The sequence below is a fragment of the Diospyros lotus genome, chromosome 9, assembly GCF_014633365.1.
Source record: "Diospyros lotus cultivar Yz01 chromosome 9, ASM1463336v1, whole genome shotgun sequence".
Taxonomy (NCBI): Eukaryota; Viridiplantae; Streptophyta; class Magnoliopsida; order Ericales; family Ebenaceae; genus Diospyros; species Diospyros lotus.
Window position 1 is genome coordinate 31,889,357 of NC_068346.1, and position 15,058 is coordinate 31,904,414.

Sequence of the window (15,058 nt, forward strand, 5' to 3'; positions counted from 1 at the left end):
TGATGATGCAGAGATTAGGAATGGAATCTTGTTAGAAGCTCACAAGTCTCATTATATTATCCATTCGAGCACGACAAAGATGTATAAGAATCTTTGACGGCAGTTTTGGTGGGATGGTTTGGAAAGAGATGTGGCAAAATATGTTTCACAATGTGTAGTATGTCAACAAATTAAGGCGGAATATTAGAGATTAGTCGGTCTCCTATAGTCGTTATCTATTCCGAAGTAGAAGTGGGATAATATATCCATGGACTTTGTGACGGGTTTGCCTAGGACAACAAAGGGGCACGATGCTATATGGGTAATAGTTGACAGGTTGACTAAATCAGCCCACTTCTTACCGATAAAGAAGACTTACCCTCTGAATCGCTTAGCAGAGATATACATTGAGGAGATCATGAGACTGCATGGTATTCCATCTAGTATTGTGTCGGATCGGGATCCTCGTTTCACTTCACATTTTTGGGAGGCTTTACATGGTGCTTTGGGCACTAAGTTGAGATTCAGTACTGCATTTCATTCGTAAATTGATGGGCAGACTAAGAGGATGATCCAGTCACTGGAGGATATGCTTAGGGCATGCGTATTGGATTTTCATGGCAATTGGGACGATTATTTGCCATTAGTGGAATTCGCCTACAATAATAGTCATCACACGAGTATTGGGATGCCACCTTATGAGGCATTATATGGCAAGCCATGTAGATTGCCCATTTGTTGGGAGGAATTGGGAGATAAGAGTATTGTTGGGACCTAAGGTCATTGAACAGATGATAGAAAAGATTCGAACTATTAAGGCCCGAATGAAAATAGTTCAAGATAGACAAAAGAGTTACGTGGACAAAAGACGACGTGACTTGGAATTTGATGTGGGTGATCATGTATGATTGAGGGTAATTCCCATGAAGGGTGTGCATCGATTTGGAGTTTTGGGGAAGCTTAGTCTCTGTTATATTGGATCGTTTAAAATTTTGGAGCGAATTGGGACTTTAGCATACATGTTGGCTTTGCCACCTCAGTTATCCGGTATTCACAACGTTTTCCATGTGTTTATGTTGAGGAAGTATGTGCCGGATCCCCAATGTATTATTAATTATTAGACCATAGAGGTAGGATATGATGTTTCTTATGAGGAAATGCCAGTCAGTATACTGGAGCGGCGGGAGAAAGTATTGAGAAACAGGATGATGTCGTTTGTGAAAGTCCAGTGGCAGCGTCACTCTCAAAACGAGGCTATTTGGGAGCTTGAGGATGAGATGAGGCATTTTTTTCTCTAATTGTTTGCGTGACCAGGTATGAATTTGGGGGACCAAATTTTTTAAAGGAGGGAAGAAATTGTAACGACTCGTTGGTGAGTCTAGATGTCGAGTGGTATTTTCTTTCTAGCATTAGAATTTTTTGTCTTTATTAAATTAAGTGTTGGAAATATTATATGTGTTGGTAATGGGACAAATTAATGAAGATAATATTTTGTGGGAAAATAAATGTAAGTAGATTAGTGTCTTTGTGAGCATAAATGAAATGTGTGGAAAAGTCTCAAAGTTGTGGACTAAATGGGTTTGGGCCTTATTTGAATTAGGCCATTCATAAGTATTTAAATTTTAAGTGTAAATGAATTGGGTTGAGTTCAAATTTCAAGAAAAGTCCATTGGAACTTAGTTGGATTGGGCCATATATTTGGACTTGGGCTGGGCCATGGGTATAAAGAGTGGTATCTTAATTAAAAAGGAAAAAGATTAAGAAAATGACCTAAAGGGCAAGTGATATTTGAATTATGTGTGTTATGTGGGGCAAATTAGGGAAGCTAAAAGAGGGGTTGGATTGGAGAGAGTTAGGCGACAACTCCTCCCCCATTTCCTCCTTTTCCTTTTTCTTGCTCTCTTGCTCATTTCTTCCTCTTCCGATTGTCTTATTCTTCTCTTCATTTTTTCTTTTTTTTTTCCTCCATTATTAACCTTCATTGGAGCTTCAAGCAAAGGGATTTTTAAGAACTTCATCAAGTTCTTCTTTGGGTTTCATCTTCTAAGCCAAGTTCTCTTCCTTATTGCCCTTAATTTCGGATTCACTAACCATGTTGTGTTCTTTGGCCTATAAATGCTTATGTTTATATCTAAATTGAGATCCGTTTGTTAGGGTGTGAACTAGATATGTTAAGCTTTATTTTAGACACAAGAATCAAATTTTTTGATTAAGATTTGAGCCTGTGATAGCCCTGTAAATCTTAGCATAAATCCCTGCTAAGATCTGGAAATTTTATTACTTTGAGTAATTTGATCTTGCTTTGGTTTTTAGGGTTTAATTCTCTGTGGTTATATCCGATTCAAGATATGTTTGTTTCTGTGTAAACTAGACTTGATAAACTTCGTTTTATAATTTTTTTTTATAAAATTTTTGGTTGCATTTTGATCCTACAACAACTTTGTTAATTCTTACTCAGAATCTGGAAATTTTCTACTATGTTTTCGGATAATCTATCCTTGTTTCGATTTTTGGGATATAATGTTATTTGGTTATATCCGATTTGCGATCCGTTTGTTTCTCTATAAATTAGACATCATAGGCTTCGATTTGATATAAGATTTGAATTTTTTGGTTATGATTTGAACCCATAACTGACTTGTTGAATTCTATTTAGAATTATGAAATTTTGCTATTATAAATTTTGTCTTGTTTCGGTCTTTGTGGGATATCTCCTTGTGATTATTTTCAATTTTGGATCTGGTTATTGTTTCAGAAACTAGAGATCCGAGACTTCGATTTGATATATGATTCATGATATTTGACTGAGATATGAAAACTCGAAATAGGCCCTTGAAGTTAGACTTCAAAATTTGGAAATTTTCTAAAATTTTGCCTAATTGAATCATTTTATGTTAGCTATTCTTTCTATAGTTGAGGTGATGTTTACCCTTAATCATTCTTCTTAAATACTTGAAGTATTTTATTCAAAAACCTCGATAGAAATTTGTATTATCCTATAACTCTTAAGGAATGACACATATTGTTTAAGGTCTAGACTCTTGCAAGATTTGGTGTTTCTTGCATGTATAAATTTTGGTTCATTGCGGTTGTTGTTGGGGTAAAAATATACCGTAAATATTGGTTGTGCATTTTTATAAGTATGAGTAAATAAATGTATTGAAATTACCATGTGATCATGATATAGTGCACACCTTAATTTATATAATTGTGCATGATAAGCATGATTTGAGGTTTTTTTTAATCATTGAGGATTGATATGAAATTAGCATATGTATATATGATGCACGATTATTATCTTTGCTCACTTGTTATTTTGCGGGGTGGCTATGTCCGTGGGTGAAAAAAGGATATCCTATGAGCTTCTGACGTGGGTGAGGTGACCATCAACTCAGTAGGCGAGACTCAAATTATTATTGTTTGTTGATGTATTTTCATGACGTATATATATTCATGTATGGATATATTGGTTGTGGGAGCTTTGAGAGTTATGTGAAAAATTTCTTACTATTGATGGATGTGTATGAATATAGAAATGAATATATGATATGTATAATGATTACAACATGTAAATGGGTGTGATTGGGTAAACTCGTGAGTTGCGTCCTACTTACACATTTTCATAGTCTTTATTTACTCTATCTTGGTTATCCATGCCCTTGATTTTATCTCTCTATGTTTCATATATATATACTTGTTGAGTCTTATGACTCACATTGTTTTACTTTCGTGACATTCCAGGTAAAGGTAAAGTAGTGGTTGAGAGCGAGTCCAGTGGGACTAAAGTCTAGGGTTAGAGGCATACAAAAATCTTTCAGATTAAATGGTCCATGTTAGTGTTTGTGAAGAGGGTATGTGTGAGAAAATTTTATGTTGTAAAATTTATCAGTGCCCTTGTATTTCATTTTGTGTAGGTCATGGTGCCAAAATGTTATAAACTTTTTTGTTGGTTTTTGCTGAATTTATCTAAGGATTGTAATGTGGTGTTATGCGTTATTGGTCTATATCATTATTATGATGACCTCATTTCGAATATTCTATATTAGTGGGACTATCCAGGAGTCGACCACTACACAAATGCCCACTAGATAAATGACAATGGATGTGAAGTGAAGTGGTAGGAGATGACAAGGATGGTTTAATAAGAAAGATCATGCAGCTATCATCGCCACATGGGGTGAAAATGATCAGCATGGTAATGACAATAGAGGGTTCTACAATAATAAAACCTAGAGAGAGTCAAATCAATTTCCCTATGTATGCAATCATTTATTCATCATTTTCACCTTTTTTTTTTTTCTCTCATAAAAATCTTACTTAAAATGGAGGTTTAGGGATTTTCAGCTTTCATTGTGTCCCTTGCCTAAACATTTCAATTTGCAGTTGTTTATAATTAAGCAACTCGATCTTCAGTATGAAATTTCTTTGGCTATGAGAACATCATGTTGGATAAAGGCAATTAAACAATTGTATAAAATTGTGGGAATAAAAAATGGTCGTTTCCATAAAAAATGGTCGAAGTAGACATGTAGTGCTAGGATAAAAATTGGGCATTGAGTACATACTCGGTGATATCAATACTGAGAAATCAGATAAATACTTTTTAGATTATCTTCCAAATATTGGTAGAATATTTTGTTGGTACTTTGTAATCATCGTATTCCTATACAAAATATCCTTATAGAATGTTACAGATTTTAGAATATGTTTGACATTTTGTTGATGTTTTGTAATCTTCATAATCTTCTATAATATATTCTTGTAGAACCTTATAGATTTTAGGTTGTCTTCAAAATTTTGACAGAATATTTATATTTTGTAATCTTTAATAAAAATATTCTTGTAGGACGTTATAGAAATAGAATATCTTCCAAGTATAGAATATTTTGTAATCTTCTATAAAATATTTTTTGTAAAATTATGAATATATGTGTTCTTTTTTTTATTTTTTCTTTCAACTTATAGTTTTAAAAGAGAAATTAAATATAACATGGTTAGCCCAACCACAAAGGAAATGCTTTGAGTCATAACAAAGACAATCTAGAACCAAAAGCTCTGCACCAACACATTAATTTTGCCAAACATAGTAAAGAGAAATCCTAATTACTAAATATAAAAGGCAAATCAAAAAAAGAAGAAATGAGGACACTAACATGATCCATTTAGATGAAACAAAAAACTTTAGGACACGACAATATCTACCACTGCCAAACAATGATAAATAAGAATAGCCAAACTACCATACCATTGGCTTGTTTCAATCTTATCATAACCACCATAAGATTTAGTGAAATAAAGCACTAGATCTACAAATATAAACCATCCTCGTTATCATTCAACCATAAACCTTTCTTTAAACATAAATAAGGTATCACTAAGAAAATTAGCCAAATTGGGTCGACGTCATAGATCCCAAACACATTTCACAATGAAAGTCCGTAGGAACTAAGCTACATCGAAATAAGTCAATTAAGTCACTATTGAGAACTTAAATAGTAGTGTCGAGCAAGTTAGTGACAACCAAAATGGCTTGGAATAAAGAAATATCGATATATGGGATAAACAAAAGGCAATGGGAGTGAAGTGATGTGGGAGGAGATGACAGGGAAGGTGTAAGTGGAAAGGCGATGAAACCATTATTGATCCATAGGAAGAAAGTGATATACAAGGATGAAGACGATGAAAGACTCAATAATCAATAAAACCTAGCTAGAGAGAGAACCAAATTGCTTTCCCTATAGGCTAAAGCATTTTTTTCATCACCACCACATTTTTTCCCCTTAAAAATCTTAATTAAAAAGGGAGGGCTATGGATTTTCACCTAGAATTGTGGCAATTACATCATTGATTCAATTTTGGAGTTGTTTCTAATTAAACAACTCGATCTTCCTTGCAAAATCCCCATGGCTAAGAGAATGACTTGTTAGATTAAACAAATAAAACAATTATATAAAACCATGGAAAACCAAAACCTTTGAGGATTTTATTTTAAAATAATATGTTAGAGTGCATCGGTAGATAATTGCTCTTTTCGACCCAAAAGGGAGGCGGTTGGACGTGAGCTCACAACGTCAGGGAATAGACTTAGGGGGGTGGATGGTACCTGCAAGTACTTTAACGCTCAAGTAAGTAAGAGAGTAAAATGACAGAGTATCAATAGGTTAGAGAAGAACCTACCTTGGCTCTGAAAAGAGCTGATTTATATAGAAGGATGAGAGGTTTTTTTGCATGCATGCATCGTGCGTTTGCAGGGTGATGAGACTGGATATCCGGCGCTGACGAAGCTTCTTGATAGTGGCATGGTGTCGATAAGACACTCATTAATGTGGATGACATCCACCATTAATGAGGATGAGATCTTGAGCGAGTGTGGGAGTACCCAACATGCAGTTGTAATGATGTTGCTGCATGCTAACGTAGGGCCAGAGTTGAGCCAAGGCCGAGATTGGGTTGTTGGTTAAGATCAGGCCAGGATGGAGCTTGATTGGTCCATGGGCTAAGATAGAGTTGGATTGGGCTAGAGGCTCGATTTGGGTCAGTACGGTCCACAACCCCCCAAGTCGGATGCTTGAGAAACGAGTATTCGAGCTAGAGAAGGGGAGGTTGGGCGGATTTGTTGCTTTAACTAAGTTCTACGGAAGTTGGTGTTAGAGCCCGACCGAGGTAGATAGCCGAGCCAATGTGCGAGACTGAGATGACTCGAGGTCTGCCAAAGCTTGTTTGATACAAGGCGTAATTCGGGCGAGATCGAGATGACTTGAGGTCTACTAAAGCCTGTTCGATACAAGGCGTAATTGGGGTGAGACCGAGATGACTTGAGGTCTGTCAAAACCTATTTGATACAAGGCGTAATCAGGGCGAGACTGAGATGACTCGAGGTTTGCCAAAGCTTGTTTGATATAAGGCATTGTTTAGACGAGGCAAGGCCTCGAGGTCCGCCCGTCGGGATAGACCTAGGCGTTTGGGGGTGGATTGACCGCGTCAGTTTGATTCATGGAGCACGGTTTGGATCGAGATGACTCGAGGTCTGGCCGTGCCGAACTAACCCCCGCCCCTATCTGATCCCAAGGACGGTAGTCGGTATGGCAAAAGAGAGAAGGCAAGGCAAGGCCTCGCAGTTCGCCCGCTAGGATTGACCCGGGCTCTTGGGGGCAGATTGACCACATCAGTTTGATACACACAGTACTGCTTGGACTGAGATGACTCGAGGTTCGGCCGTGTCGAACTGACCCCCACCCCTGTTTCACCCAAGGACGGTAGTCAGCACGACAAAAAAGAGAAGGCAGTTAGCTCACTGGGATAGACCCAAGCGCTTGGGGATGGACTGATCAGGTCGGTTTGATACACGCAACACGGCTTGGATCGAGATGACTCGAGGTCTGGCCGTGTCAAACTAACCCCTACCCCTGTCTGATTCCAAGGATGGTAGTCGACACGTCGAAAGAGAGAAGGCAAGGCAAGGCAAGGCCTCTCGATCCACTCGTCGGGATAGACTCGGGCGCTTGGAGCGGTCTGTTCGCGTCAGTTTGATACATGCAGCACGGCTTGGACCGAGATGACTTGAGGTTCAGAAGATGATGAATTCCCAATCGTAAGATAGTCTTCAAGATAAAAGATAATCTTCATGGATAAAAGATAATGCTCATAGATGAATAATGTTTCAAGATAAAGCATAGTCTTCAACATAAGAGATGTCCCGATTGAATAATCGTTTTTATTGATGAGTAGTTGCGTAATCATATAGGCGAATACTTGACGAACACCAAATGTTAGAAGGGCATAAGACGAAATATGGGGTTGGACCTATGTAAGGACAGGATAAATAGTGAATGAATAAATGAAATTGTCTGGACTAAGCGGAGTTTATTCAATTGAATGATACAACAAAAATATTTAGGATAGTTACTTAGCTATAATATCTTCACAGGCTGGCTGCATTCCATGACATTGGCAGGGGCTGTCCTAAGAGTTCAGACAAGTGGTAGGCTTTGTCGCCGAGGTATGGGCCTTCTCAGTTAGCACCAAGCTTCCCTTGTTCGGGTTGTTGCCTTGGGCCTTCAATCTTTCTTAGGACCAAGTCTCATTCTTGGAAACTTCGAGGCTTGACCTTTTTATAATATTTCCGAGCTACCCTTTACTTGGAAACTTGTTCCCGGATGTGAGCCTAGTCTCGGATCTCTTGGATGAGGTCGAGGTCGGCTTTTTGTGTCTCGTTGTTAATGTTGTCATAGAAATGTTGCCGTTTGGGACTGGGCTTCCCGACGTCCACCAGGATCATGGCTTCAGACCCATAAGTGAGCTGAAAAAGCGTTTCCATGGTTGAAGTTTGAGCCGTGGCGTGGTATGACCACAACACCATGGGGAGTTCTTCTGGCCATGTGCCCTTGGCATGATCGACTTGTTTTTTCAATTCGACCAAGATGATTTTGTTGGCGTCTTCATCTTGACCGTTGATCTACGGGTGCTCGACTAAGGTGAAGACCTGGTGGATGCTGAGCTCTTTGCAAAATTCCTGGAGTTTGTTGTTTGTAAACAAAATACTATTGTCCGAAGTAAGCACTCTGGATAGGTCATATCGACAGACGATGTTCTTTCAGATGAATTTCCTGATCTTTTCGGTAGTGATAACGGCTAGGGGTTCGGTTTTGATCCGTTTGGTAAAGTAATTGACTGCCACCACTATGAACTTGAGCTGGCCCAAGGCGATTAGGAAAGGCTCGAGAATATCTATCCCCCATTTGTAAAATGGCCAAGGGCTGCTGAGGTTATGGGGCTCTTTTGGTAGGGAATGATGTGCGCTTGCAAATCTTTGGCATTTGTCGCAATGATTTACATGAGCTAGACAATTGTTCCTCATTGTTGGCCAATAGTATTCAGCTCTCAACACCTTTGCTGCCGGGCACCCGTCCTTCGAGATGGCTTTTGCACACTCCTTCGTGCACCTTGACCATGATGTATGTGGACTAGTCGGTGTTAACACATTTGAGGAGTGGTGTGGAAAAGCCTCTTCTGTATAGTTGATCTCCAAGTAAGATAAAGAAGCATGGTGACTTTTTGAGTTTCTTGGCTTTTTCGGCATCGGTGGGGAGCGTCCCTTCTTGTAGGAATTAGATGATGGCGGACCCCCAGAATTCCGGTGCTATCTCCACAGCTTGAACATCGAATAGGTCGACAATGGGTGAGTGTAAGGCTTCTTGTATAACAGATTGGTTGTTTCCAGACTTTTTGGTGATGACCAACTTTGAGAGCAGGTTTGGCCGCTCATTTTGTTCCCTGGGGATATATTCAATTTCAAAGTATTCAAAAGACTTGGCTAAAGTTTTGACCATGTTGAGGTATCGGTCGAGTTGCGGGTCTTTTGTCTGGAATTCGCCTTTGACCTGATTGGTTACCAACTAGGAATCACTCATTGCGACCACCCGGGCTGCTCCCATTTCTCTTGCTAGATTTAACCCGGCTATGAGGGCCTCATATTCTGCCTAGTTGTTGGTTGTCTTGAAGTTGAAGCGGAGGAGACTATTCGAGCATTAGCCCACTGGGTCCCTTTAAGATTATTCCAGCCCCGCTCCCCTTGATGTTGGAAGCTCTGTCGACAAACAGTATCCAGGGATTAGACTCTCGGCTCGGATCAGAAGAAGATAATTCAACATAGAAATCAGACAGTACTTGATATTTGATGTGCTTGCGGGGCTGGTATTGTATACCAAATTCGGAAAGTTTGACTGACCATGTGATCATCCCTTCTTGAGAGTATATTAGTATGTCAGTATGTCGTCTATAAACACGATCACGAACTTGTCCAAAAATGGTCTAAAAACTTGGTTCATGGTATCCATTAAAGTGGTTGGGGCATTGGTTAGCCCGAACGGCATCACCATAAATTCGTAGTGCCCATATCGGGAATGAAAAGTTGTCTTAGGCACGTCCTCTGCCTTGATCCTCATTTGGTAGTACCCTGATTTTAGATCAATTTTCAAGAAGACTTTAGCTCCTTGTAATTGGTCAAACAACTCCTCTATTCTGTGAAGTGGATACTTATTCTTGACGGGTATCTTGTTCAGCTGCCGATAGTCTATGCACATCCTCAAACTCCTATCCTTTTTCTTAACAAAGAGTACTGGTACGCCCTATGGCGACATGCTCGGTCTGATGAATCTCTTGTCTAACAGCTCTTGAAGTTGGGCCTTTAATTCTCTTAATTCTGCGAGGACCATTTTATATGGGGGTATGGAAACCGGACCTGCTCCCGGCACAATTTCTATTGAAAATTCAACTTCTTTCTGAGGTGGCAATCCAGGCAACTCTTCGGGAAACACATCCTCGAACTCTCTAACGATTCGCACTTCTTCGATTTTCAATGGTTCCTCGCTTTTCTTTTGGACACAAGCTAAGTATCTCTGTGCTCCTTGTCGTAATAGTTTCTCAGCCTTTAGAGCCGAGATCCACTTCCTTTCACTTGTCCTCTTTTGCCCTCGAAACTTGACATTCGAGTCTCCGCTCTTGAGGCTGATTGTCTTAGTTTTACAGTCTAATGTAGCATTGTATTTGGTTAGGAAGTCAATTCCTAGAATCAGGTCAAAATCTTAAAAATTTCAGAAGGATTATATTCACCAGGAACTCAACTTCTCCTATTTGAATCTTCCTATTTTTGTCTCCTGATGAGGTTTCTAGAGATTTCCCCATCGGGGTTGCCACGATCATACGATAGTTCAAGTTTTTCGATTTTTCTCCTAGTACTTCAGGAATTGTATGTGAAATGAATGAATGACTTGTTCCTGAATCTATCAAAACATGCAGAGGAATACCAGATGTAGACATGGTACCTTCAATTATAGCTGGATCTTCTGCCGTATTTTGCCGAGTTAGATGAAATAATCTTCCCTGCTGCACCCTGTCATTTCCTGACGATCCCTGAGGTTGACTCATCTGCTGCGGCTTAGGGCAATCTTTTGCAAAATGCCCTGTCTGCTGACAGTTAGAACAAGCGATTCCTTTCTTAGGACAGTTCAGATTGATATGTCCCTCCTCTCGACAGTTGTAGCAACCTTTCGTTCCTAGCCGGCACGGCTTTTCGAGGTGTTGCTTCTGGCATCTTGTGCACGGATTATTAGGCTTGAACTTAGGCCTCTTGAGATCCAACTTCTTGCCTACTTTTTGATTTCTTGCTTGCTGACTTTCTCCTTGAATGGCTTTGATTCGGCTCAGATTAGTCTCAGTTGTGACGGCTTGCAGCACCACTTTTGCATAAGACTGGGTACTTACGCTGCTCAAGGCTCGTTGAAGCATCAGATTTAGCCCACCCAGGAACTTTTGGGATTTGATCCTTTCATCTCCTTCAGACTTAGAGGAAAATACTTTTCGTCGAAGAGTTCTTTGAATCGCTCCCAGGTGACGTATGGTGCCCTTGCTCGAGGGGTCATTGCTCGTTTTACTCCTTTTCACCATCTGTCTGCCTCGTCTTGAAGCATGAAGGTGGCACAATTGACTTTTTTCTTTTCTCCGCAGTGCAAGTGGTCTAACAGGTTCTCTATTTGTTTAATTTAGAATTCCCCTTCGTTAGGGTCCGCTCCAATTTTTTGTTAAAAAACGGGAGGGTTCTGTCGATGGTAGATGTCGAGCATGTTGACTGCATGGCCGTCCCGAGAGTGAGTTCCTTGTATAAATCCCACTATGCTTCCCATTATTCGCTCCATTTGGTCAAGTCGACTGCTTCCCGTATCCTGCCTAGAGTCGCCTTCTGGGTTGCCACTTGTGTTTCCCTCTACATTGCTAGCTCGTTGATTGGGTGCCCTAGGTCCTACCGTTATCTCCCTTTGAGTGTTTACCATCTGAAAGAGAATAATATTCTAGATTAGCTCACAGGGTCTGTCTTAATTAATTTTTACAGATATTATACATCCGATTACAAAATGTCATAGGCAACACACTACATAAGTCATGGAGATAGTTAGATCATTTCTAGCTAGGTCTATTTTGGTTCGGACGACCTCCATATCCAGACGTTCTTTTCATCGTTGGACTCGTACGATGGTCTCTCAAGATCGTTCCTAACCACTTCGTTCTCTTCCTCGTCCTTGGAGTCTGTGTCCTCAAACTTAAGGGGGTTATTCTCAATCCAAAATATGGGTACATCGTTTTCCTCTTCTGCCTTGATCGGGTCTCCCATTTCTTCTTCTTCCTCTTTGGCCTCGATTGGGTCTCCTATTTCTTCTTCCTCTTTCGTCTCGATCGGGTATCCCATTTCTTCGTCATGCTCCTCCACTAGCACTGGCTCATATAGTTCTACCAGTAGCTCACGAATCCGTTCCCAATAAAGGAGGAATTCTGGGAATTGCTCGCCCTACCGAACCCAATTCGCGAAGTCTTGCAGATCGCCTTCCAAAACACCAACCAACATGTTTATCTGGAACTGGACTAGGTCAGGCCAGAGTCGGTAACTCGGGGGGTACGTCGTCGATGATTTCTTCCATTTGGACCAGATGCTCCATGATGCCCTCATTTGGTTTTGGGTTTCGGTTCTCAAGATGATGTGCCCAATGATCGACTAATATTTGCTCTGAGAAGTTTCCCGCCATCCTGTCATCACAACGCCCGTTAGTACCCTTAATTGTTCTTGAGTTGGTACTTCTAACCTTCTTAGATTTTCGAAATAAGTGCTAACGTTCTGTCTAAGTTATCCTTTCTAGGAACTCTACTTAGTTGAGTTCCGATACCAATTGTAATACCCCACCTACTCAGGGCGTGTTATGTGTTAGGGAATTTAGGAACTTATTTTTTTTTTCCATGCTACCTCATCCTGAAATTCCCTTAGACCTATTTAGTGCTTGACGAAATAATTATACACTAGAAATAAATAAAATCTTATAAAGCAGAAGTTGAAATCGAACCTGATCATAACATTTCATACTTAGATAACTGAACATGGTACTTATTACAAAGTTGATACATAGGTTTCTAATTTAAAACTTACATAATACTTGAGATATTCGTACTATAACATAACATGGTACATTTGCTCATTTCTCGACGACTCACGTCGTTACACATCTTCAACTTCCGTACCGTCACTGCAAGTCCCGACTGGAACGTTGAATGTTCCAGGGGTAAACCTGAATTAGATGATGAACTATCTAAGTAAGGGTACAAGATGTTTTAACATGTGTGTATACAATGTTTTACTCATTGTAGGTGTCAACTGCACCCCTCATGCTACCTATCATTTTTACGGCCACCTCTTTCGAAGCCGGGGTGTATGGGGGCACCCATTAGTATAGTAATGGTGCCAGTTCGTACTCCCTACGGCCACAATACATGTGATTAATGATATCAACATGTACGTATGCATTTCATAGCATGTCATGTGTGTAGTCTACGTGATTGATACATATCAGAGCATGCCAATATGATGAAGGTATTCTCGAAGATCGGGTGTAAGCATAAATACTTATAACCGTACTAAACTAGTAGCAGTACACACTTTACACAACTAAGTTACCTCGATAAGCGTGACAACCTCGATAAACGTGTTGAGCCAGCTATTTCCCAATCCTCGAGTCCCAAGGATTAAATTTATTTCCAGAATATTAATTCATTGTTTTCTCATAATTTCTATAATTTCTCTTTATTTTTTAAGTCTTATTTCTTTAAAATTTCATAATAAATATCTAAACCTTCATTTAACCCAATTTTCCTTCACTAATATTTTTAAAACATTTCTAGCATTCTGGAATTTTCTTGAAATTTTTCAATTTAAATTCCTATTTTTTCCTTATTTTCATAATAACAAAATTACTTAAATAAATAATTAATTTAGCATTTTTCTGAAAATTTTTCACAAAAAAGGCATAAACGAAATTCTAGATTTTTTGGAAATATTTGCAAAATTTTCTCTATTTTCTTATTTTTTTTCTTTTATTTTTTTTATTTTTATTTTCTTTATTTTTCTTATCGGGCGTGTGCAAGCTATGTGCCTTCTTCCCACTCGCGAGCGCGTGTAGCCACGCGCCTGACTGGTTCGCCTTCTCCGGCGATTGCTTCGCAGCCAGTGATACTGCTGAGCCTCCAAGCTTCAAAAGAGGCTTCCCTCCCCCTTAATTTTGATCTCGTGAACCCGATTACGACCTTAGATTTGAGAAAAACATAGCAAAAATATCTCGATTTGTGCGATGAAATCTCGGCTTGATTCTGCTTCTCTGCTGCTTCGTTGGCCACCAAACGCTCTAGAAACCTTGCCCACGATGCAAGGACCAAAACCCCATTCACAAAACTCTCAAACACTGCCCCAATTGATCGCTTCTTGAAGTAAATAATTCTGATGAAGAAGGCTGCTTGAACGCGGCTATTTATAGTCGAAACTCGCTGCGAGTTGTCCCATCACGAACGCCACGCGTCCTGGAAGGCTACTCTGACGTCCTTTGAAGCATTAATGGCCCCCCTACCCTTGGTTGCTTGTTGCAGGCGCGGCTAGAGCATGGCCGCGCGCCTGCTCCGATTTTTGTTGATTTTTTTTTTATACATATATAATACATACATACATATATACGACTTTATCATATACAATTTATATATATATATTTATATAACAATATATTATAAGAAAAGAATTCCCATTCATATTATAATTCTGATATATTTTTAACTGTACCTCATACAATATAAATTTAACTATTTAAACTATATATACTTTATGCAATATAAGTAAATTCTGTTAGAACGGGAGATGCTATGGCACACACCAAGAGGGGGGGTGAATTGGTATAATTAAAAACTTGGTAGAAACTTGAAAGCTTTTTGAAACAGGTTGAAGTTTTAATGATTTAAAACGTGAAGCATATAAAATGACAAATATGAATCAAGTGAGGAATTAAGGAATGCTTGGAAAGATAAAGATGATTTAAAGAACACAAGCACACAAGAACATCAAGATTTATAGTGGTTCGGCTTAACCCAAGCCTAATCCACTACCTTAGCTCCTCACTAAGGATTTTTCAAACCATCCACTAAAACCCCCAACTTAAACCAAGTAGGTCCTCTAGTCCGAGACTAGGAATTACAAAACCTCCCACTCAAATAGGCCCTT

General features: G+C 39.4%; 1 protein-coding gene across 13 annotated transcripts in view; it reads left to right on the top strand.

The window, feature by feature from the left end:
* Nucleotides 1-15,058, top strand: part of LOC127809785 (uncharacterized) — an 89,158-nt gene that overhangs the window by 18,359 nt on the left and 55,741 nt on the right. For 2 of the 13 annotated variants that reach the window (XR_008025257.1, XR_008025253.1), the window contains one exon: nt 3,329-3,714. The exons of 9 other annotated variants lie outside the window; for them this stretch is intronic. The gene's annotated coding sequence lies outside the window, so the exon portion shown is untranslated. 2 more of the 13 variants (XR_008025256.1, XR_008025250.1) reach the window with 2 other exon arrangements.